At 38.7% G+C, this 26,243-nt stretch overlaps 1 long non-coding RNA gene across 1 annotated transcript in view; it reads right to left on the bottom strand.

Moving 5' to 3' along the window:
- Positions 1 to 3,517: 3,517 nt before the first annotated feature.
- Positions 3,518 to 26,243, bottom strand: part of LOC108541255 (uncharacterized) — a 36,465-nt gene continuing 13,739 nt past the window's right edge. The window contains exon 3 of the long non-coding RNA XR_001888917.1: positions 3,518 to 3,571. This is a non-coding gene — a long non-coding RNA (uncharacterized LOC108541255). The remainder of the gene's footprint in view (positions 3,572 to 26,243) is intronic.

Genomic DNA, 26,243 nt, shown 5'->3' with positions numbered 1-26,243 from the left:
CAAAGCCATCAAGTGAGGGTGAAAGGAGGAAAGAGGCACCAGAGGACCGAGAAAAAGGGGGAACCGGAGAGTGAAGGATGAATGGACACAGCACCTCTCTGAGGCTTCAGCACCTCCGTCTTCCGGGTTAGTCAGCCCCTCCCTCTTGTTTGCCTCTTCATCTAGTTTAGAAGCTGGCAGCAGGTGGTGGAGGGGATAGAGCCACTTCAGCAATACCAATGCCCAACTCTCGGTTTGCCCATCCAGGTCCTTGAAGCCAAGCACCACTGAGCACATCCAGAAAACTGAAATGAGTCCACCAAATTCACGTTAAGTAACTTCAACTGGATTCTCAATGTTTCTTAAGTCCTTTATTCACCTCTAGTGAATGTTCACCTCAATGTCCACAGCAAGTGGGGATTTTCTACTTCCTTCAGGACCCAGCACCATCCGTCATCACTGAGCAGATAAGCTTGGCTTCTATTTTATTAAGGGCAAAGGCCACTTGATGTGAGTAAGCTTCTTAAAACTTCCTTCTCTCTGACTCAAAATCTCTGCATGTTTAACATCTACTTGTCTTTGCCTCCTGCCTCCCAAATGTTCTTTTCTTCTTTCTAGGGTTAACCCCACCTCTCCTTCTACTACCTGCACCTCCAATCTGCAGAACTTTATTCAGTTATACTATCTCTTTTCATCTCTCAATTTCTTAAATTTATAGGCTAAGATATTTAGGGGAAAGAAACAAAGGAAGTTATGGAAGTAGGAAAAAACATGGAACGCTTATATAAACAGCAAAAAATTGGTATTGTTACACTGCAGGGTGTGTTAGAAAGAGAAAACAAAGTTAGATAGATAGGGTGGGATCAGATTATAGAGGATCTTAAAAAACCACAGAGCAGGTTGATGATTTCTGAGCAAGAAAATGCTCACGATGGAAGTAGTGTTTAAGGGAGATGAGATTCAGAGCATGGGATGGGGCGGGACAGGATGGGAAAGGAGGGATTCGCACTGGGAATAGACGTGAGTTTGGGGCCTTGGGGCAGAGAAAGGGTGGAAGGCAAGAGGGTGAGGTCGTTATCCTGACAAATATAACCAAAGCCTGGTCTCACGTGGAGCAGTGAGGAGGAGAAAGGAAAAAGACAAGACATTTCCTAGAGAAAAAATGGACAGAACCTGGTGACTGATGGCATGCTGTGGATGAGTTTCAAGCCGAAATTCCAGGAGAGGGTGGTGTGGCTGCTGCAAAATGGAAGGCATGGCGCTGTACCGGTAGAGAGCTTGGAATCACAGCACTTTGAAGCTGAACGGGGCCAGAACCTCTGAGGTTATGGGATTCAGCTCCCCCAGTTTATAAAGGAGGAAGTTGAGGCCCAAAGACATGAAGAGATTTGTCTAATGTCACAAAACTAGTTGCTGACAGAGCTGGCACTAGAACCCTACCTCCCTGACTGCCTTCAGAGCTCCTTCACTACTCTACTGCCTCTTACAGGATCCATTCTCAGTTTCCTGCTTGCCCACCCTGACCCTAGGGGCTAAACTCGCACTGACAAAAACTGTATCAGGGAACCAGCCATGTGGTTTTGGCCTCTGCACATATCTGGTCCAGAAGGGTTAGCTCTTGGCCACCAGGGCTTCAAGGCTGCTGGTCTGGCTTTACCCCACGACCTTCCTGAAGATAAGCTTGCCTTGCCCCTTCACAGGGAGCCCAGCTCAGACTTTGAGACTCCTCCAGACACTGTTTTGATGTTTCTAGTAAGTCCATATTTCAAGGTAGTAGAGTAAATAAGACACAAGCTCTACTCTAAGGATCATTAAAATGATTTTGAGATTAAAGGGCAAACCATATTGATCCTTATGGTTTCCTTCTTCCTCTCCTTTTCTGACTCAGGAACAGAATTTAAGATGCTGTTTTGCTCATTTGTGACGAAAATCTTGAGCCATGTGTATGGTTCCCTGGCAAACACTGGAATTTGTATTGGATATTCTTTATACTGTCAGCTCATAGTACTCTACTGATAACAAGAAGTACTCTATAATTTTTAGCAAGGCCTCTACATTTCTTTACAGGCAACATTCATGAATAAAACAGGAGTTTCTAGATAATTTCCTACTGACTTCAGAACTTTGAAATAAGTTTACACAAACATAGGTTCCACGGTTCTTATGGTAACCAGGGACAATTACTTATACTAAATAAAAAATGGACAACTTGGTGATCTCATTTTCTCCATCAGTGTCAACAAGGACTTTAACGAGGTACCACGGACTTTGGCAAACTGTCCATAATAAAATAGCTATTTAGAGTGGATTGTACTGAACTATTTGAATGTATTAAGTACCAGTACCTGCAGTGACGACAATTCTGCAATTAAAATGTACCCAATTCAGGTATCAAACCTGACCTTTTGGTTTATGTTTTCTTCTTGATTTCCTCATACTATTCATTTTGAAATTAAAAATCTTTTTTTTAAACCACACACTTCAAGCATCTCAAAAACAAACTGAGTATATCTGTTTGCTTAGTGGCTTCGAGATACTCTCTTTTGTGACTAAGTGGCAGGTGCTGTTCAGTTTATTTTTATGCGTGTAAACTAAGCCCTTGAACTTAGAGTGAGGAAAAGCATTCAGCTTAAACTTTAGAAAGGAAGGAACTACACAACAGCTTCCTTGGGAACAGCCTGCTTTTTCAGCTTCCTGTATAAAATAATACCATATTTTATAGAAATTGCTAAGAAACAATGAAGAAATTATATTTAAGCCTTCAGACAGGTAAGCCTTAAATCCTTCAAAGATCAAACAATTTCTTCTAATAATTTTACTATTTAAATCAAGCCAGGAATAGAAAAAATAACGAATAAAATAGAAATTGGTACAAAGTTTAAAATGTATTATACGATTTTCGAATTATGAGAGAGGGGTGCACATTTGCTTCCAGTAAATAACAGACATTAACACTTCTGGCCTTGAAAGTCCCAAATATCAAGCTACTGTATTTGGCAGGGGAGATGATGGGGGAAAGGTTTTCTTTGTTAGTGAATGAAGTTGCTGCTATCATCACGAAATCGTTTTGCTTAAAACATATACACACACACATACCAAGTTCACTAATAAATACAGCTTTTCAGAATCTAACTCTAATAATACTTAATTATTTTCTATTCTCAGAAATAACTGAGTATTCTCTTTAAAATAAAATAAAAGGATCCAGAATCTCCAATCCAAGGGGAGAGAGAAGTAACCTCCTGGGGTACAAGTCTTAAATGTTACTTTCCAAACTCCTACAAAGTGGCCAAGTTCCCCAGCAGTTAGCTTACTTGACCATCTCTCACATATTGATTTTAACAGCTAATACGTACACAGCCAGAGAGATGATTAAGTTGTCTACTGGCTCTAAATTCTCTCCCTGCATAATTCAGTATGTTACTACTATGCATTTAGAAATGTTCTATCAAGGGTTGTTAAGTGAACTTAAGCTTATAATGAAACTCAACCTCACGTCCTCACAGTGTTCTTTCCTGAATGCTGGAAGTTCATCTTATTCAAATATTCAAGAATCACATGTGGTAGAGGACTCCATATATACTTGTTTTGTCTAGGAAAGAGCAACAGAGACACGCAAAACTGTAAGTAACTCCATTTCCGGAATGTTCTTTAACCCACCCTAATACTACTCCTTCACAGCATCTAGCATCGGGCCCAGCAGTTCTTTCAAATCCAGGGGTCCCAGAAGCATGTGACCCTGGTCTAAAGACTGAAGCCAGGTAGAAATTGTTAGCTCAATTTACTATAAGCACCAACCCTGGAAGAACCACAGTCCACTGCTGTGGCCTGGACCCACTGCAGAAAGGGGGTCCCTGGTAGAGAAGCAGCAATGGGAATAGAAGGCAGGGGTGGCGAATATCTGAAACAAAAGTTCAGGTCTTCCTGTCCTTACCTGGGATTAGACACTTGGAGAAGACCATAAAGCGGTGTTAGACCAAAGGCAGGTATGTCTTCTAAAGATCCCAACAACGCCTACTGTGCCCTCTTCCTTGGTGTACCTCACACTGGGTATGCTGACCCGGTATCCTCCTCTCCAGCAACTGTTCCCCATGTGCATTACATTTATCTGTTTATCTTTATCTTTTCATCTGTCCATAAGCCTAAAGCTCACTGAGGTGGAGGAGCTCATCCTTTCACCTATGCATCTATCCCTAGTTTCTAACACAGTAGCTGGCACATGGCAGTCATGCAGAATTGGTTCTTGAACTATTTGTTGGAGAGTGTCCTAGAGACCAAAATGAAGTTTGTCTTCTAGTACATTCACCCTCTTTCCCCAACTGTGCTCACCATTTATTCTAAGCTTAGTGTTCTTAAACCTTATATCTGGTCCAAAACGACTGAAAGAATATGATAAACCGCTTTGTGCTAAAACGAAAATGACAGATGTGTGGTTGGCTACTCCTGGTGGTCCTGCAAAATGATGGAATTTCAATTACTTAGATGTGAATGGGAGAGAGAGTCTAGGCGTCAGCCCCAGAATCACACCACAGGGGCAACTGCTTCTCTCTTATGGCCAGCAGGTTCACCACACAGAAAAGACTGTTTCCTACTTTTCCGTTTTTTTTTTTGTTTGAGACAGACTCTTACTCTGTCACCTAGGCTGGAGTGCAGTGGAGCAGTCTCGGCTCACTGTAACCTCCACCCCTCAGGTTCAAGTGATTCTGCTACTTCAGCCGCCTGAGTAGCTGGGATTAATTGCATGCACCACCATACTCAGCTAAGCTCTTTTCTATTAATTTTTTTTTTTCTGAGTTTTCAACTCTTTTGGTTTTAACTGCCATTTCTATGTTCTGTTCTCTCTCTAGTAACCTATGCCTAGACCTCCTGGAAAACAGTAAATGGGCCACACAAGCAATACTACTACTGTGATATACTGAAAACCTGTATACAGCCATTTAGCACACTTATACAACTCTACTTTTATTTTCTATTTGTCCATTTTCATTCTCAACTAAGTTGGAAGCTGCCTACGGATAGGAGTGATGTATAATTCCTCTCACTGAGTCCTAACCCAATGCTGAGCTCATACTAGGTATTCAATAGGGTACTACAAACAAGATTTGTCATCCAGCAAGCATGGGAAATGTTTTTAAAACATGATACCCTCACTCTTACAAAAGCCTTCAAAATTACCAGAAGATAATATTGTTGCTGCCAAAAAGCAATTCATGTTTACTTAGAGCTTACTGAATGTCAAACTTTGAGCTCTGCCCTTTAGAGAGAGTCTCCCATTTAATCCTCACAGCAACCCCATGAGTTTTGGAGAGGCTAAATAACTCACTCATATAGTTACACAGTCAAGTGGAACAGCTGATAGGCTGATTCAGTCTACACTTGATCAGCCCATGAATGCAAAAATTTAAAATCCCCCGAATATTTCCTAACAGTATGGGTAAGAAGAAGTATAGTGATTTGAAAGAACTGATTTAAAAAGTAAATCCTCACTTCTCAGCCCTTACTTATGCAGTTTCCCTTGTAGGAACACCACCTTCGTCCCACCTCTCTACTAGCAAATTGCTACACATCCTCTAAAGTCGCTGCAAGCATTCCCCAACTCCCCTCAACAGCACTCCCACTGCACCTGGCACTCACTGCCATTCTATCTACCTCCTGCTCTAGTCCATGTGTCTGTTTATTATTCACCCAGGAGAATCTGAGCTCCATGGGGTTGAGAACCTTGCCTTTTCACCTCCATTCCCAGGTTTCTAGCACAGTACCTACCACACACACAAGTGTACAGTAAATATTTCTTCTTGAAATCATTATTGTGGTAGCATTAAGAGACTTAGTTTGCAACATCTATCTTTCACAGCAGATCTGTATCACAATCTACATCATAACTTTCAACAATTCTTATTTGTTTCCATAGCAACTAGGGAAAGTGTTCCTTATAATGCTAGGAAAGGCAAGCTCTACCTTAAGGTTCAACCCACTGAAACACTTCACAATCACTTGCTTTTGTTCTTAGTGTGAAGAGACAGAATGACAGCCTTTAACTTTACCTCTTTAAGAACACCTTAACTTTAATAATAACAGTAAAGCTTATTTTTTCATACGCACTAGAGTTTTCATTAACAAAAGGACAGCATCTTATTACTTCACAAATCTAAAATACCCGTAAAAGTCCAGGTGCTGTGGCTCACACCTGTCATCCCAGCACTTTGGGAGGCTGAGGTGAGAGGATCGCTTAAGGCCAGGAGTTTGAGACCAGCCTGGGCAACACAGTGAGACCCCATCTTTACAAAAAATTTTAAAAATTAGCTGGGTACGGTAGCATGTGCCTATAGTTCCAGCTACTCAGAAGGCTGAGGCAGGAGGATTACTTGAGCACAGGAGTTCAAGGCTGCAGTGAGCCATGGTTATGTCACTGAACTGATGCCTTGGTGACAGAGTGAGACCCTGTCTCAAAAAAAAAAAAAAATTGTAAGAGAAGGATACATCTAATCAGGTCATAGCTATATAAAGTGTAACTTTTTTTTTTTTTAAGTAAGCATCATTCCTTTCTGACAAATGACCTTTTATAAAAGATATCATCAACAATTTAGGAAAGAGACAAAGGAGAAACTTCTCTGGTCTAATTTAAAAGACAGCAATGAGGTACAAGGGGTAGTATGAGAACTTCCCAAGGCCTCTACCAGTTCAGTTATTTTAACTCAAAAGAAAGAAATAACGGGTTCCATTTTTCATTCTTAATTAGAATGCTCACTTTCTGAGAGTTTACTGACTTCTATAACATTAAATTTTCCATTAGTTCTGGGCATCGGTTCACTTACTTTTTTTTTTAAACAGATGGCCTCGTACTTTCATCTACTCCCTCCATTCTTAATTATCAGACCAAGAAAAGGGCACTGATGGCATCCTGACAGCCCTAAGTTCTTACAAGGATAATGAAGCAGAAATGTCAATACGCTTCAGTGCAAGTGTCCTCTTAACTATTCAGCTACAGTGTCTTTGGCATGGCAGGCCAACAAAATGTAGATATGATCAATCAAACATCGAATTGGGAGGGCTATCCAATAAATGGAATACCTATTCCGTGAAAATGGACTGTGGTGCCTAGATCCATGCATTAAGTAAATCCTAAAGGAAAAGATCTCATGTAAAATTTACTGAGGTTCTCATGCCTATGTTTTAAAAACCTTTCTCACAACTTACTGCTGGAAATAACTGCATATAAAAGAAAATAATTCTCATTTTTTTAGTTTGGATTTCTTATGACAAATGGGATACTTTTTGTTTATAAAGTGAAACCCCAACACTTTGAATAATGAAGCCTTCAAATAGTACTGAGATTTACTGATACATCTGAAAGCTAAGGTTCTGCTATAGGAAGAGACTCATAGAACTGCACCACGTCATCCTGCCTGAGTGTAAAATGTACAGGCATCAGTCTACCTAAATCTGCATAAGCTTCCTTATAAAGTCTACTTGCTTACCAGTGCTTCTGCTGCTGTGGAGAACATGAATTTCAGCAATACATGAGACCATGTCACGTTGCTCCCTGATGTCTCTATCAGAAACCCTTAGAAATGGTGAAAAGGTAAGGAAAGAGAAAGTGCTCATTCTATGCTCAGCCCAGACAGTCACATTTTTAGGGGTCCTTCCTATCGGAATAAATACACAGTGTTCAGTCTTTCTGGCTAAATTTCAGTTCAGGGCCTGGCCTCATACCTAAACACACCCTCCACTCTATAACATGTCAAAATTCTTTTGTAATTTTTATAAGTTTTTTCACTCTGGTTAAGAGCACCCTCTGAAAAGAAACTGTCATCTATGAAGTAGGGAGATTATACTTTAGTACAAATGTCACTTCATCATGTCATTTCATTATTTTTTTCCTCAATCCCAGTCAATACTAAATCATGGTTTCTATGTCTCAGCAGCCAGAAACCAGGCAGAGTTTCTCCCACAGGGAAGTTACAAATTCACCTGACTGCAGAGGGCTTAAACTCTTGTTTTGTTTTGTTTTTTGAGACGGAGTCTCGCTCTGTCACCCAGGCTGGAGTGCAGTGGCCAGATCTCAGCTCACTGCAAGCTCCGCCTCCCGGGTTCACGCCATTCTCCTGCCTCAGCCTCCCGAGTAGCTGGGACTACAGGCGCCGCCCACCTCGCCCGGCTAGTTTTTTGTATTTTAGTAGAGACGGGGTTTCACTGTGTTAGCCAGGATGGTCTCGATCTCCTGACCTCGTGATCCGCCCGTCTCGGCTTCCCAAAGTGCTGGGATTACAGGCTTGAGCCACCGTGCCCGGCCATGGGCTTAAACTCTTAATATTGTTCTACAGTAAAGGTAAGAGAAACAGAGGCCAGTTGCCTCTTTAAAACTGCTCTTTCAATTTCAATCATTTCTATTTCAATATCTAATTTATGCCAATCCTTGGCTGGATTGACTTTGATAAAGGCACTAGAAGCAGACAATATTTGTAGCAAACTGACCAGTGTGTATAACTAAAGCAAAAGTGTAGTACACTGCGGCAGGATTCCGTTTCTCCTGATTTCAGCAATGGAAACAGGAATCCATGGGTGTATTCCAGGGTCCCACAAAGTCCCTGAATTTAATCAGCACTGAGTAAAGGCACAAGGGCTGTCAAGGGCACTAAGGAAATCCCTGAACTGATTCTTATAGCTCAGACATTTCCTTAGTGAAAAAACAAACACCCTCCCCCATATCCCCCCTCCAAATATGGAAGAAGAAATACCCTTGTTAGAATAAATTGTATATTCTCATCACTCTCTGAACTTTATTCATTGAACTCAAGGCTTCCTATTCAATGCAATTTCCCTGAGCACCTTTGATTAGGAGTTTTGCTGGGTGCTGGGATATGGAGTTGAGTAAGTTTTGCTGGGTGCTGGGATATGGAGATGAGTAAGACCTATTCCCTCACTTTAAGGTTAGGAAGTCAGACAAGAAAACAGACATCACAACATAGTGTGGTAAAGAATATTAGATGAGAATAAATTGTTGTGAAAGCAAGGAGGTGTGCAGGGGGATGGGTTTTAACACAACTGGGCAAGGATCAGCAATGGGATTCTTTGTGTCCTTCTCACAACTTACTGCTGGAAATAACTGCATATAAACGAAAACAATTCTCATTTTTTTGGTTTGGATTCCCTACGACAAATGGAGTACTTTTTGTTTATAAAGTGAAACCCCAACACTTTGAATAACTTACTCCAGCAGTAAGTTGTGAGAAGAGGAAGTAAGTGCTGAAGCTGAGTCTCAAAGATTAAGATTGTAAAGGAGAGGGAGATGTGGAAGAGAGGGCACTCCTGGCAAAGGGAGCTGATACCCAAATGGTCTCTCTACTTCAAGACTTGGTATCACTCAACATGCTCTACTTCACTTTCTCCTTTCACTTTAAAGCTAACGCAACAGAATGCCCCCAGATAGAGAAAACTGCACGTTCTAAAGTACCTACCATGAAAGGGAAAAAGGCACACACACATACTATGTGAATATTATTAAACTCCAAGGCATGTAACGAGAAATAATACCATGTTTTAATACACAGTATTGTATGCTGGACACAGAAAGTTTGAGAACAAATGAAACTGAAGAGCCAATCTTTAACACTGAAGAGCTAACAGTTTTTAAAGCAAGTATAAACACATGGAAATTCAGTTGCATTTGTTTAATCAGAATAAAGAGTATCTGTAACTCTAAACGCAGATGTGATGGGTGAGTTGGATTTACTCTAGAAAACACAAAAACTCTAAAGTAAATAGCTTCTTATCTGTATATGACTCTTAATTATTTTCTTGAGTCTCTGCAGGGGAAAATGATGCCCTACCCAAAATAATATTAAATATGTACAAGTGATAACTCAACACATTTTCTCATTTCACCCCCAACTGGCAGAAAGGTATCACTATCATCTTCACTTTACCAACGAAGAGGTGAGGTTAAGCCTGTGATTAAAAGTCGGGATTAGAACCCAGTTTCCTGACTCAAGTGTCTGGATTCTGGTCTTTGCACTGTCACAAAACTAGCTGCTTAGCCCAGTTGCTGTTTTCTCCTCTACAAAATTAAGTTTTAACTTTGAAAATCAAACTATCAAAGGAGTAGCTTGCTCTTTCAACCACAATTTCTTTTTTAAAAGACTCAGGTTGCACTTTTTTTTTCTTTAAAGAGAAACTAAAATAATACACACAAACCCTCTGCCCTCATGGCCATTTGAAAATAACTCCTCTATTTTTCTCCTTTTGTTTCTTCCCTACAATTGACCACCGGTCCCATTAGTGCCTCTCAGCAAACAGCTGTTATGTATTTTTCAAAATACCTAAATATAGTACCTTGATTTAAATTGGAGAGGAACTCAAACTTTCTAATAGGGACACTGAGAAGATGTTATTACATTAGGCTGGTTTCACTCCATTTATTTAAAAAATCATAGAATTCTATAACTTTTTAATGATGAAAATCCTTTTTTTAAAAAAAACTTGGAACTTCTCTTAAACAAGGAATAGTTTGTTGGAGAAATACCTGTTACTAAGTGAGCCTAAGTTTTCAGTGGAATACTGATGTAGATCTTTATAATAATCTCGCCTCACTCTACCCCCAAGTTTTCCTTCTCTTCAACAGAATCTTGTCAGCAACACTTGCCAAATGCAAGTGCATGACCACTGCAAACAGGCTTAATAGAAATTGAAAGTAGATTTGTCAATTAAACCCAAAGGAACATTAGCTGTGTGCAGAATTACTCCTGGCATATTCTAACTCATTTTTCACAATACAGCAACCAAGAAGGAGATCTGTAGTCAATGTAAAATGAACTTAAAGAACTAATAATTTGAGTTTGGTCTGATAGATTTATCCACAGACTTCACCATAATACGATACCTGAGACATCAGCTTCTCCAAGGGGGTCTCCTCATGCCACTCCTCACAAGCTAAGCACCATTCTGTGTATTCCCTCTGCACCTCTACTTGCCCTACCATAGTTATTATACTATAAGAAAAAGGACAGAGGCTATACATCTTAACTGTCTGTCTTAACTTCTCTGAGCCTCAAAGTCTTATATGTCTTAGAGAGGAAATAGCTCAAATCAGCACCTTAAATGAACAACACTTTACCCTTAAAATTAGAAAACTTGGCAAAAAAAAAAAAAAAAAAACCTACATAATTATATATACCCATAGAGAGAGTAAGTAGAAAAGAGAAAGCAATGAAGAAAAGAGTAGAAAATCAATGAAACAGAAAAGAGAAAATCGAGAAAATCAATAAACCAAAAGGTGGTTCTTTGAGAAGGTAAATAAAATTGATAAACCTCCAGGTAGACTGATCAGGAAAAAAGACAGAAGATACAAATTGCCAATATCAGGAGTGAGAGAGGCAACATCACCATAGATTCTATGCTAATAGGGGAACATTATGAAAAACTTTAAGCCAATAAATTCAACAACTTAGATGAAACGGACAAATTCCTTGAAAGATACTACTAAACTCACTCAAGAAGAAACAGATAATCTGAATAACCATAGATCTATTTTAAAAATTGAATTTGTAGTTTAAAATCCCTCAAAGAAAACATCAGATCCAAATAGCTTCACTAGTGAATTCTAGCAGACATTTAAGGAAAAATGTAATACCAATTCTATCGAAATTCTTCCATAAAACTGAACAGGAGAAAATGCTCCCCATCTTGTTCTTTTAGCCCAGCATTAACTTGATACCAAAACCAAAGACACTACAAGAGGCTCTTATGTCCCTCATAAGCAGAGATACAAAAATTCTAAACAAAATTTTAACAAATTAAATTCAACACATAAGAAAAGGTACATGACCAAATGGGGTTTATCCTAGAAATGTAAGGCTGGTTTGCCACGCAATACACAATATAATTCACCCTGTTAATGAATTAAAAAATAACAACCATATGATTATCTCAATAGATGCTGAAAAATATCTAACAAAATCCAACATCCATTCCTGATAAAAAAAACTCTCAGCAAACTAGGAATAGAAGAGAACATCCTCAACCTGATAAAGGAGTCCACAATAAACCTACAGCTAACATCACACTTAATAATAAACGACTTAGTGTTTTCCCTTTAGTATGAGGAACAAGACAAGCATGTCCACTCACTTTCACCATTTCTATTCAACATTACACACTCCAGGTTCTGCTGGAGGTTCTGCTCAATTCAATAAGGCAAGAAAAATAAGTAATAGGCACTCAGATTAGAAAGGAAGAAGTAAAACTGTCTTCATTTAAAAAATAACATGATTATGAAAATCCAACAAAATCTACAAAAAAAGCTAATAGTAAGTGAGTTTAGAAAAGATGCAGAATGGCTGGGCACAGTGGCTCACACCTGTAATCCTAGCACTTTGGGAGGCTGAGGTGGGTTCACCTGAGGTCAGGAGTTAAAGACCAGCCTGGCCAATATGGTGAAACCCCATCTCTACTAAAAGTACAAAAATTAGCTGGGTGTGGTGGCCTGTGCCTATAATCCCAGCTACCTGGGAGGCTGAGGCAGGAGAATTGCTGGAACCCAGAAGGCGGAGGCTGCAGTGAGCCAAGATTGTGCCACTGCACTCCAGCCTGGGCGACACAGCGAGACTCTGTCCCAAAAACAAACAAACAAAACAAAACAAAGAAAAGATGCAGAATATGGCTGGGCATGGTTACTCACACTTGTAATCCCAGCATTTTGGAAGGTCGAGGTAGACAGATCACTTGACCAGTCAGGGCAACAGGGTGAAACCCTGTCTCTACAAAAAACACAAAAAATTAGCCGGACGTGCTGGTATGCACCTGAGGTTCCAGCTACTTAGGATCACTTCAGCCAGGGAGGCAGAGGTTGTAGTGAGCTGAGATTGTGCCACTGCACTCCAGCCTGGGTGACAGAACCTCCGTCTAAAAAAAAAAAAAAAAACACCAAAAAATAATACTAATAATAATAATTTTTAAAAACCCCACCAAAAAACCCCACATAATTTTATATTGAAAATTTTAAAAATACTATTTTAATAGAATAAATTTGACAAAAGAGGTGCAAGAGCTCTACTTTAAAAACACTGCCGAGAGAAATTTTAAAAAATATAAATAAATTGAGAGAAATAACATGTTCATGGTTTGGAAGACTCAGACTTAATGTTGTTAAGAAGTCAATTCTCTCCAAACTGACTTATAATGTCAATATCTCAGTCAAAAATCCCAGCAGACTGTTTTGTGTAAGTTGAGAAGCTGATTCTAAACTCCAAATGGATATGCAAAGGACCTAGAATAGCTTAAACAACTTTGCAAAAAAATAAAAAAGTAAGTTGGAGGACTAACACTACTAGATTTCAAGACTTATTATAAAACTACAAAAATTAAGACAGTGTGGTACTGGTGTGAAGACAAACAAATAGATCAATGAAACAAAATAGAGGCCAAAATAGACCCACATATATGAACAACTGATTTTTTTATAAAGATGCAAAGGCAACTCAATGAAGTGTGAACAGTCATTTCAAAAAATGGTGCTGGAACAACTAAATGGCCATATGCAAGAAATATGAACTTTGATCTACATCTTTCACCACATGCAACAACTAAATCTAAATGGGCCATATTGCAAAATTTCAGTCAAAATGGGCCATATACCCAAGTGTGAACCCAAAACTACAAAATTCTACAAGAAAACAAAGGCAATAACTTCTGTGACCTCAGGTTAGGTGGAGCTCCTAGTTATAACACCAAAAACACAAGGCATAAAATAACAAATTGATAAATTGAACTTTATCAAAATTAAGAACTACTCTTTGAAAGAATGTTAAGAGGGTGAAAAGGTAAGTCATAGGCTGAGATAAAATATTGCAAATCATAAATCTGATAATCTATACCCAGAGTACACAAAGAACTCTCAAAACTCAGTAATAAGAAAACAAACAACCCAATAAATAAACATATAAAATATTTGATACTTTACCAAGTATTGGCAAATAAGTACATGAAAATATGCTCAATACCATTAGTCATTCGGAAAATGCAAATTAAAACCACAATGAGATACTTCTACACATCTATTAGAATGAATAATGTGAAAAGACTGACCATACCAAATTCCAGACATGGAGCAACTGGAATTCTCATGTACTGCAGGTGGGAATATAAAAGGAAATGACAACTTGTAAACAGTTTGGCAGTTCTGAAAAAGAAGTTAAACAGACACCCATCCATCCTACTCCTAGGTATTTACCTAAGAGAAAACAGAGTCCATACAAAGACTTGTATATAAATGTTCAGATTGATTTTATTTGTAATAGCCCAAAACTGGAAATACCCAAATGGCCATCAACAGTAAACACATCAACAACATCAACAAAAACAGTAAACAGATATACAAATCGTGGCATATCTATACAACCATGTCTAAGAAGAAATGAACTACTGATGTACTCAATAACATGGACAAATCCCAAAATAATTAGGCTGATTGAAAGAAGTCAAACAAAAAAGAGTACATATGGTATGATTCCACTTATATAAAACTCTCGAACAGGCAAACTAATCTACAGAGACAAAAAGCAGAAACAGAAAGCAGATCAATGGTTGCCAGGAAACAGGGGCAAAGGAACATGAGGGAAGGATTACAAAGTCATACGAAGAAATTTTGGGGGGTGATGGATATGTTCATTATCCTTATTGTAGTGATAGTTTCATGGGTGTACACATGTCAGAACTGATTAAACTGTACACTTTAAACGTATGATTTACTGGATGTCAATTATACCTCAATAAAGCTGTTTACAAAAAGAACAGTTTAAATTTTATAATATCCCATTTAAATTGTCCCTTTTTCATGAGCACACTGAAAATCTTTCACTATTGCAAAGCAATTGCTGTAACTGCTTCAAATACACCCTTTCCTTTGACCTTTACTCTATATAAACAGAACTGCAAAAGTAAATTACTACTGAATGGGAAAGTGAACAAACCGGTCTTCCTGGATTGCACAGTGGTCTGTTTATTAGCTTCAAATGAAACCTGAATGTTTAGCTAAACTATCAGTACTGAATGCTTGGTCACTTAATACTGAAAATATTATAACCGCAATCTGCCCTAAAGGAATTCATTAACTCAAATAAACGTTTATTGCACATATACGTCTGGCATTGTTGTAAGTGCTGGATTTCATACAGAATGGTCAGTACTGAACTGCAAAGCCACTTTGCATCTTCTCTTAGAATAATTTATAAGGTCATAATCATTGCATTTAAATAACACAATTAAAGAAAATAAATGGAAATAGGCCATAGGTAGACTAAAACAACGATTCTTCTAATACAAAGTTAAGATAATAAATGCTAATGACTAAAGAATTGTAGTCCAAGAGCTTAGAATTCTAGAATGAGAGGTATCTCTTGAAACCTAGTGAATTCAGGACAAATATAAAGAAAACTACCTATACATACAGCAAGAAGAATGGCGCTTGTCAGCTCCAAGAGGTCCTTTTGGCTTGCAAATACCAAAGAATATAAAAAGCTTAGGAACAGAGAACCAAAGTGATTTTTTAAAAAAAACTAGGAAATTTTAAGTAAATTCTCTAAAGGTTGGTATCAAAGACAACATTCTGTACCATAGTATATCTTTTATTGTTGATTTTAGAGAATTCTATGCTAACTAGACCAAGTATGAAAGTTACATTTTATAGAAGATGTGAGCTTATGAACTTGTCACAAATAAAACCCAAAAGGTCCACATCTCTTGCCACAATATGTAAGTTATTTTACAGCTTCTTAAGGGCATCCATTTGAAAACCTTTTATTATCTTTTTTCCCCTGCAGTAGTACTTCTCTTTTAGACTTTTTCTCTAAAAGAATCCAATGAACTCCTACACTGGACATATAATCAATAAAAATCTCTTCTTAAAGATAACTGCTGGTGACACGTGCTTCAGAATTCCTTAGAAATAGTTATTCCTTTTCTAAATCTCAGGTTGCCAGCCAGGCACAGTAAGTCACATCTGTAATTCAACACTTTGGGAGGCAGAAGTAGGCAGATCACTTGAGGTCAGGAGTTTGAGACCAGCTTGGTCAACATGGTAAAACCCTGTCTCTACTAGAAATACAAAAATTAGCTGGACATGGTGGCGCATGCCTGTAATCCCAGCTACTCAGGAAGCTGAGGTGGGAGAATTACTTGAACCCAGGAGGCGGAGGTTGCAGTGAGCCAAGATCGAGCCACTGCACTCCAGCCTGGACGACAGAGAGAGACTCTGTCTCAAATAAATAAATAAATTAATTAATTAATTAATTTCAGCTTGCCTCTAAACTGTCATGTTTTTATTCTCAAAAGAACAGTTGTACTAACCAATAAACTTTTAGTAAATTTTGCCTGACATGATTCCATCACATGTTCTGAACATATCATACCCAATTTATACCTACCTTCGACACTGCTTGTAAGCACTGTTGTAAATACTGCATTCAGTACAGTTTGTAAATATTCTTATTCCCATAGAGAAGCAATAATCATTAAAACAAAAGATGAAAAAATAAACCACAGTATTCAGTCATTTTACCTTCTCTTTTTTGTTTTTCAGATTTTGAAAAGTGAAGATGGTTCTGTTTTGGGTAAAATGGTAAGAAAAGTATTCAAAAGCAGAGACATTCAATAGCTGATAGTTAAAATGATGAAATTTGTCCATTTCATTTCCAGTATTTACTTTTAAAATGGTGAAATGTCATGCCTGTAATCCCAGCACTTTGGGAGGCCAAGCGGGTGGATCATGAGGTCAGGAGACCGAGACCATCCTGGCTAACACGGTGAAACCCCATCTCTACTAAAAATACAAAAAATTAGCCAGGCACGGTGGCGGGTACCTGTAGTCCCAGCTACTTGGGAGGCTGAGGGAGGAGAATGGCGTGAACCTGGGAGGTGGAGCTTGCAGTGAGTGAGCTGAGATCGCGCCACTGCACTCCAGCCCCAGAGACAGAGCGAGACTCGGTCTCAAAAAAAAAAAAAAAAATGGTGAAATGACACCTGATGCAGTTTGCGTTTTACTCAAGTTCAGAACAAAGGTGCGGATCTCATGATCCCTGCACTGCCAATTATTGCCCTTTCTTTTGAAGGAAGATATTGTTCTATGGCTTAACATCTGCGGGCAATTTATAATGTGTACCTTATATGCAGCATCTTCATTCATCCTCAGAACAACTCTATAATGGAACATTTTACAGGCAGGTAGAGTGTTAACAAGCTTAAGTAACTTGCCCAAGGTCACAGAGCCATTTCCCATTACTAATAGCACAGAGGGCATCTTGAATCCTTTACTAGGGAGTCTCCTAAGCCAGGCCCCAAGGGGAACCATACTTGCCTGATAATGTGGACTCATTTCACCAGAAGCACTTGATACTTAATTATTCTCAGTTATTATTCTCTAATTCACTTTAATCTGACTGCGTGTCTTAACATGGGAAGGAACGCTGTGGCAGGACTAGGTATATCCAACAATTTACCTTCCATGCACTGCCTTTCAGGTAGCGTTTGTTACCATAATCTTGCAAAGTCAGGCAAGTTCTCTTTGGTAAGATAAGAAGACTATTTTAGACCTATGGGGTGGCCTAACCAGCAGTGCTATTATTATTTCTGGTGATGTTTAAAGCGGCTTTATATATTTAAAATAATTCTGATATAAAATGTCAGTGTTTATCATACAAGCAAATAGTTAGCATAAAGCTGTAACAAAAAGGATACATAAATGGGTAATTTATCCTTTGTTTCTCCAAAAAAGACTCCACATTCATTAATGACAGCATGGAACAGTGGCTTTTAGAATGACACTCCTGGAGTGCTGCGGAGCGCCAGCCCGGCTTTCCACTATTCCCTGACTAAAACCCTTATTCTACCTGTTTTATATACTGGAGTTTCATGGAAAACGCATAAATTAAAGAAATTTACAAACTACATAATTCCCACTCTTTTAGAATTCCTGTACACCATTTTGCTAACTTTGAGATGCAAGGTGAAACTCAGATTTTATTAACAGTAGCAAGAACTAGGTGAATAGCTTCTGCATTCTCTGTCCATTAAGAAAGATTATTTAGTAGGGAGCATAAACAAGATTTGTCAGCTACTTAAAACTATAGAAACTACAGATGAAGCACATTAGAAATATCTTGTCTCCTTACATATGTATGTAAAATTTATAATCAATTATCAAATTCATTGCATCTGCTAGGCAACACTTCAGCCTAAATTCTACCTACATTTAAACAAATGCATTTAATTGTTTTATACTTTCTATACTCAAATTCTTCCCTTAATTCAACTAAATCTAGATAGAGATTGTTTAATGCCCTATTATTGAATACTCCTTTTTGAATTATATTTATCAGTCATTAAAAAAACAAATTAAACGAGTGGAAATACTGCATATGTGAAAGCAATCTTGTCATTTTACGTGCAACAGGAGTGAGCCGGACAAGCCCAGAGACAAACTTTGCAAGGGACTCAGGCTTCTTTCATCGGGGCCACATGTTTACCATCATCTAAAAGAGCTGCTTCCTTTCTCCCTGACATCTACTCTGGAACTTTTTTCTCCACTTTGAATGACACTACCTTTGAAGAATTAATTGAGCAAAGAACAAAGCTGACTACTTCTTAAATAACAGAATCATTGCAGAAAATAGAAAAGCTGTATCATGTTAGATTGTAATTATTTTTCCAGGAGCTGATAAGGGGTGCCTCCAGAAATCAACATTTTTAAAACTTCAGTTTTATAACTGATTTTAAAAGTGATACAATTTGCAGGGGTCTGGGATCCTGACACAGAAATCTTCCATGTAATTACTTAACTAAACAATGCAGAACTCAAATCCAGGATTTTGACCTCATCATTAAAATCTAAAATATACTCTCCCAGTCTTTGAGTCGCTTTGGTAAAACTCAAAATATACAAAGTCTTAGTCTATTAGATATTTGTTCAAACTTTATCTGAAAGAACAAGCATTAATCTGTGATTTAAATGAAAATCTGCTATTTTTTAAAAGATCATAATATCTATATATCCCTTAGATTAATTTAAAAAGCTGAGATGCTGTAACTCGATTTGAGTTCTTAAGAGAGAAATGCTCTACTAAATTACAACTTGCTAAGATGCTGACCTGCATTCAAAGCCAAATTTAATGAAAGTTCTTTGGTGAAAATTAAGTAAATAAATAAAATGGCTCACATCTCTACTGCAAATTTAAAGAAAGGAATCTAGGCAATACGCAAAACACTAAAATAGATGCAGTTTACTGTAATATCTTGTCATATGGAAGGGTGGCAGGACAAGAGTGCTTAGCCTATAAAAGTAATGCAATTGTATTTATGCTTTAAATTGTAAAAAAAAAAAAAAAAAAAAAAAAAAACTCAAGTATGAATATCGCTCTTTATATAAATACAACTATGCTTTTCTAATATTTACATAATAAAAATTATAGCATATCTGAGCTACCAATGGTTTGGTTTTCCTGACTACAGAGGTAAGACAGAGTTGGAAGCACACTGACTTCAAAAATTAAAGGGTAAAAAAACCAAAGTCAAATTCCATTTCTAGTCTAGTGTTCCAATAGTCATTAAGAGAGAGGAATCAGGAGTCAGATTTCAAGATGCCAAGATCTGAAGTCTATAATTCATTTTATTTTTATATAAAAGATGAAACTAAGTTAACATCTGCTATTCAGACTACAAAATTTAAGTCTTGATGTAAGCTGACTTCTTACTTTTAAGGTGAACTTCCAATCCTTTCCATTCACAAATAGGACTTGATTTATTAAGTTTCTTGCTTTGTATCTCCAGAGTTGACCAAAGCACATTTTCTTAGTACAATCTGTATTGTTCCAAGTGTTTTATAAACATCTCTTGTGAGAGTTTACAGGAGTGATCTGAAATCATATCCAAGGTTTAATCCCATGAGTCAGTTATTCTTAAAAAGGAAATAGAATCTCTGTCTTTATCACCTTTATTTTCCTATCTATCACAAGTCTAATTATAATCTGTAACAAATTTTTTAAAAAATCATTGGCAGGATTGTCAGCAGATAATTACTGGCATTAAAAACTAAACAGGCCAAAAAAGGAAAGAAAAGGCACAATTTCATTACCTGGACATAAAAATTACAGGTCTAGACAATATCCAAACTTTTATAAAGGTCCCTTCCCTAATAACTGTCAAGAGTTGTCAACCATCTAGCCCTACACAGGTAACTAACTCCTAAATCTGTTTCCTACCCTTACTTGAGATCCAATCAATCAATCCAACTGCCTACCGTACATGGTCACCTGCATTTATTCACTCGTACATAGATACATACTGCATGCCCACTATGTGCCAAGTTCAGTATGCTGGGCTCTGGAGAGTTGCAGCAAAAAAAACCAGTCCCTGTCCTCTCAGGGCTTCTAATAGTGAAGGAAACCAAGTCAACCAAATAATCACAAAACTATGTAACAGCCACAATTTCTGAGTAGTGTGGTACTAAGCTGATCTAAACTTTACTCACTGTACTTGGCTTGCATACCGTTGAACCTTTTCACTGGACAGAAGCGGTGCCATCATAGGTTACCAAAGCCACTAACTTGGGAGACATTCTTTTTTCTTTTTTTTTGAGACGAAGTCTCGCCCTGTGGCCTAGGCTGGAGTGCAGTGGTGTGATCTCGGCTCACTGCAACCTCTGCCTCCCGGGTTCAAGCAATTCTCCTGCCTCAGCCTCCTGAGTAGTTGGGATTACAAGCAGCCGCCACCATGCCCAGCTAATTTTTGTATTTTTAGTAGAGCCGGGGTTTCACCATGTTGGTTAGGCTGGTCTCGAACTCCTGACCTCAAGTGATCTGCCCACCTTGGCCTCCCAAAGTGCTGGGATTACAGGTGTGAGCCACCACGCTCAGCCTTGGGAGGCATTCTTGACCTTTCCCTTATTCTCAGATCGTTTCAATCTCTGGGTCCAACCCGTATGCCTAGAGTGGATGTGCACAGATGGCTCTGCCAGAATAATCCTTCTCCACTTCTTCTAGGAACTCTCAGTGTGACGGTGATAGAGAGCTTCCAACAAGGACCCCAGTGACTGGCCAGCGGGGCACAAACTCCCAAGGCCAAGAGTGCCCCTGGGATTTTAAAACCAAAGCTGGGAGGGAAAAACTGTTTCCTTCCTCGTGGTTGGTGACCGTGAAGATGGCTCCTGCCCTGTGATAACGTACCACTTCTAATCTCTGAGGTCCCTGAAATTGTGCTGGTTTCTGCAGCATTTCATTCCTTTTGCAACCTTCTCCAGGAATCTTCCAATTAGCTCCCCTTTTAACTCAAGATAGTTTGAGTGAGGTTTCTGTTAACTTGCAGTCAAGAGCCCTGACTAGTAACTCCTAAACATTTCCAGCCTCTGTCTTCTACAACTCTACCACCAGTGCCCTAGTTCACATCCTTATCAACTGTCACCTGGACTCGTGTGACAGTCTAATGGGTTGCCTGTCTCTAGACCTGCCCCTCGCATCCAGCATTCATAGTATAGTAACTAGAGTGACCCTATCACCTCCCCGCTGCTGGACTCTTCAATGGCTCCCCATCACTGAGGGCAAAATCTAAATTCCTTAATGGGACACATCCGACTGTCTATAACCAATCTTCCTCTCCAACCAAGCAACTGTCACTCCTTGCCTCGTATTTCATATTCTTTGACTATACAGAAAACTACACACACACACACACACACACACACACACACACACACACCCCATGCTGAACTGATTTTGAAAACCTGAAAAAATTAAAGTGATTTTCTTTGGGCTCACTTTTAGGCATCAGAGTCATCACACCTCTGTCTACATTTTATTATATCAATAATCCTAGGTATGGCTGTTGTGAGGTATCTGGTGCTAGCGTACTTGGGGTACACAGCAGGAAGTAACCAGAAGACAGACTAATAGACTGTAACAAAAAGTTCTGATCACCCACCCATCTTTGCAGACTGAGCACCAGCACCAACTCTTCTATAAAGCATTCTCACCCGAAAGAGGAGACTGCTGCCTTCCCCGCCTGGCACTACCATGGTCCTCTGTGGAAGCTTCCGGCATGGCAATGCGAGTTCCTATTCCTAAAGATAGGGCCACGTTCCACTCACCGCTGAATCCCCAAGCCCCACAAAGTGCTCAGTATGTATTAGACACATAAATGTTCATGGGATGATGCGTGCATTTTGAATGACGCAGAACAACAAAAGACATCTCTTTGATTTAAAAAACAAAAAAGCACACTGGGTGTAAGGTTAGGAAATTTGGTTTTCTCACACTGAATGAGCTGAGAACATCTGCAACACAAAAGACGTTTAATACCTCTTACTCATTGTATAGTTAATAAACTATTTAATTTTGTACAAATTTTTAAAATGGGAGATGTCTAGAAATAAGGTGTAATTTTTTAACTTAAAGAAAATTTCCGACAGAGAGAACGGCACAAGCAACCAAAACAAATTGGAAAATTGGACTTCATCAAAATTAAAACACTACTTGCTTCAGAGAACAACATGAAGAAAGTGAAAAGACAATCACAGAATGGGAGAAAAGATCTCACAATTCAGATATCTGATAAGGGTGGGGGTGTTTGGGGGTATGTGTGTGTATACAAAATATATAAAGAACTATCACCACTCAATACAAAGACAGTGCATTTAAAAAATGGGCAAATAATTTGAATAGGTATTTCTCTAACAAAGATATACAAGTGGCCAAAAAGCACATGAAAAGATGTTCAATACCATTAGTGATCAGGGAATGCAAATCAAAATAATGAGACACCACTTCACATCCATTAGGATGGCTACTATGAAAAATACAATCATGGAAAAGTGTTGGCAACGATGTGGAGAAATTGGAACCCTCAAATATTGCTGAGAACGAAAAAGGTGCACCTTCACACAAAAGCAGGTGCACTTTGGAAAACAGACGGGCATTTCCTCAAAAAGTTAAATACAGAGTTACCATATAACCCAGCAATTCCACTCCTAGGTATATACCCAAAGGAAATGAAAACCTGTGTCCACTAGAAAATGCATACGCAAATGTTCACAGCAGTATGATTCATAACGACCGAAAAGTGGAAACCACCACAATGTCCATCAACTGATGAAGAAATAAGCAAAATGTAGTATTGTCCATACAATAGAATACTAAGCAATAAAAAGGAATGAAGTTCTGATACATGCTGCAATGTAGAAAGAAGCCAGACACAAAAGGTCACATATTTTATGATTCCATTTATATGGCACGTCCAGAATACGTAAATCCACAGAGATAGAAAGTAGATGAGTGGCTGCTAGAGGCAAGAGAGACAGAGAGGAGAATGGAGAGTAGGTATGGGATTTCTTTTTGGGGTGATGAAAGTGTCCTGGAATTAGTCAGAAGTGATGGGTGTACAACTCTGTGAGTATACTAAAAATCATTGAGTTCTACACTTTAAAAGGGTAAACTTTATAGTATATGAATTATATCTCAATAAAGCTGTTATTATTTAAAATGGTCAAAGTCATATAGTAACACCTCTGTGCAGAGGCCTGTTGAATCATTCTGCTTGCTACAGGATAACCTGTTGTAAAAACACACAAGCTGTTCAAATGAGGAAATAGTTTATTTTCCTACCAATAAATCCCTACAGTGACCAACCATAAAACCAAATCCAAAATAAAAAAGAGGAAAGAACAAAACAGCATGCAATTTGCAATTTGCTGGCAGGTACAGAATGGAATTAACCAAAGACGGCACAAAGAAAAATGTTTATCAGAACTGCTTACTTCTCTTTGATTACACAGATTTAACAAGTCAAAGTCCTTTTTACTCACGAAAAAAATGTGCCAGCTTCTTTATTAGCACACAGCAAGGAAAAACAAGCATTCTCTCCTATAACCAAATTAACATCCCGCAGAAGGTCTGTTTGTACTTGGCAGTCATGAACCTTTCATCTCAGAGCGCTGCTAAATTAAACAAGTCTCTGCTGTATTGAACATGATGAGCCAGACACCCTGGCAGGCTCCTCAGCTTCATGAGTTGATGTTGAAGAGCATTAGAAATAAAGAGGATGGTGAAAATGATGGTGGGGGTGCTCATAAAGTAGCATTATCTTCATTCTGTTCAGCATTTCCATGGTCTACAATGGCAACATTCTAACAACTTTCAAGCATTCTAACACCACCTCTCCCCGTCCTAGGGAAGAAAAGCATGGATTTTAGAGCCAGAGAGATGTGTACTCAAGTCACAGTTTTGCTTTGTTTGTTTGTTTGTTTGTTTTGAGACGGAGTCTTGCTCTGCCACCCAGGCTGGAGTGCAGTGGCCGGATCTCAGCTCACTGCAAGCTCCGCCTCCCAGGTTTACACCATTCTCCTGCCTCAGCCTCCCGAGTAGCTGGAACTACAGGCGCCCGCCACCTCGCCCGGCTAGTTTTTTGTATTTTAAGTAGAGACAGGGTTTCACCGTATTAGCCAGGATGGTCTCCATCTCCTGACCTCGTGATCCGCCCGTCTCGGCCTCCCAAAGTGCTGGGATTACAGGCTTGAGCCACCGCGCCTGGCCCCGTTTTGTTTTGTTTTTAACCTACAAGCTGCATGCCCCAGTCCTGATTTCACAATCTCATTGAGTCCTTCTACTCTTTAAAACTGGGGTAATGAAATCTATCCTCACAGAACTGTTGTGAAAACAAAATGAGGTAATGCACACAAAAGACATCGTACAAGGCTCAATGTACATTCCCCACCATAAAATTCCTCACTGCTCTTAACTCTTCAAAGAACATGCTCATTTTAGAGTTTATATCACAGTATAAGTAATGGCCACTGGCATCCTTCTTCTACCCAAGGACAGAAATCTAATCAATCAAAAGATCCTATGAAGATTTCGCATTACATAAATTATTCCCCTCCATCCATCTCCACCTCACATAGACTTGAAGGTAACAAAGCCATGAATACAATCTTTCAAATGTATTAAATCAGGGCATGGCACAAAGCATTCATTCACCTAAGAGGTATTTAAAAGCACTGAACTGAGAGACACATGAAGAGAAACACTTACTATTAGAGGAAAATGCATATTTTGCAGTGCAATAATTGGCAACCTTTCCATAAAGATTGATGCAATCTGATTGTAATTCTCAAGTGTCAGTTACCAGTTCTTAAGGTAAAAGAAAAAGGAAGTGGGATGGTTTCAAGTATGCCAAAAAAGATGTAGGAGGATATCCTTTCACACTGACAGCAATTAATGTTTGAGTGATAGCTGCTAGAACAATCAGACTGAAGAACTTTGTTACATTAGAACAGACTGAAATATATTTAAAATAAAACTTACTGGGTTTAACATACACAAACACATAATCTTCACCTTGAACTAGGTGTCCTCTCCGAGCAAAATGAAGAAGTAAAAGCTTGCATTTCTAATATTTGCCATTGCCTAGCTATGATAAGGAAGGAACTGATGGTTTTCAGCCATATTCCCACGTTGGACATCTATTTAAAGAGAGTAGCCTAGACTCTGCAGCAATACAGTCAGACTCACTCTCCTCAACTCAAGATAAATTTCCAGCATCCCACAACACTAAGCAAAGTGCCCAGAGTTAGGAAGGAAGGAAATTTCTCAAGGGGAATAGGACATTCGGAGGTTAAGTACATATCCTTAACCTAGAGAGTTTCACTGACTATTGAGCTCATCATGGACGGCCCAAAGCTACTGTTCTCTCCTCCCTTTTCCAAACTCTACTCTTAAGACTTTGAGTTGAGAATACTCTTGGGAGAGACCAATTCAGCTGCAGATACTACAGAAGTAAGCCCTGAGCATTGGCTTTGCTAGAGATCTATTCTCTGTACTGCATACAAGCACTTCAATTTTTTTTCCCAGGGTTAGAGTTTAATATAACTCCATCTGAATATTCTACTGCTACAAATTCTGTATATGAAGACAAAACTTTTCTCCTCTGCCCAACTTTTCAATCAAATGACTACTTCCCCTGCCAGACTAAACTTTAAGCTTTGTGCCTAAAATAGGAAGAAACTGTTGCAAATGCACAAAATCCAAGTCATTAAAGATGCTGAAAAAGTCTTAAACTTTCTGTTTAAGTACAATGTAAAATTATTACAAATGCAGCTAAGAGGAGAAATAAATAATAAAGCCTTAATTTTCATTAAGACTTCTGTTTACTGTAGTAATTCCTCCCTTTCCAGGAGTATTTTTAGAATCAGGGCTTTAAAGCATGCAATTAAATAAAGTCATCAGTAAAAT

This window comes from Rhinopithecus bieti, unplaced genomic scaffold, assembly GCF_001698545.2.
Source record: "Rhinopithecus bieti isolate Rb0 unplaced genomic scaffold, ASM169854v2 scaffold_19459, whole genome shotgun sequence".
Classification (NCBI taxonomy): domain Eukaryota; kingdom Metazoa; phylum Chordata; class Mammalia; order Primates; family Cercopithecidae; genus Rhinopithecus; species Rhinopithecus bieti.
Note: the sequence above shows the minus strand (reverse complement) of the source record. Positions and strands in the feature narration are given on the sequence as shown.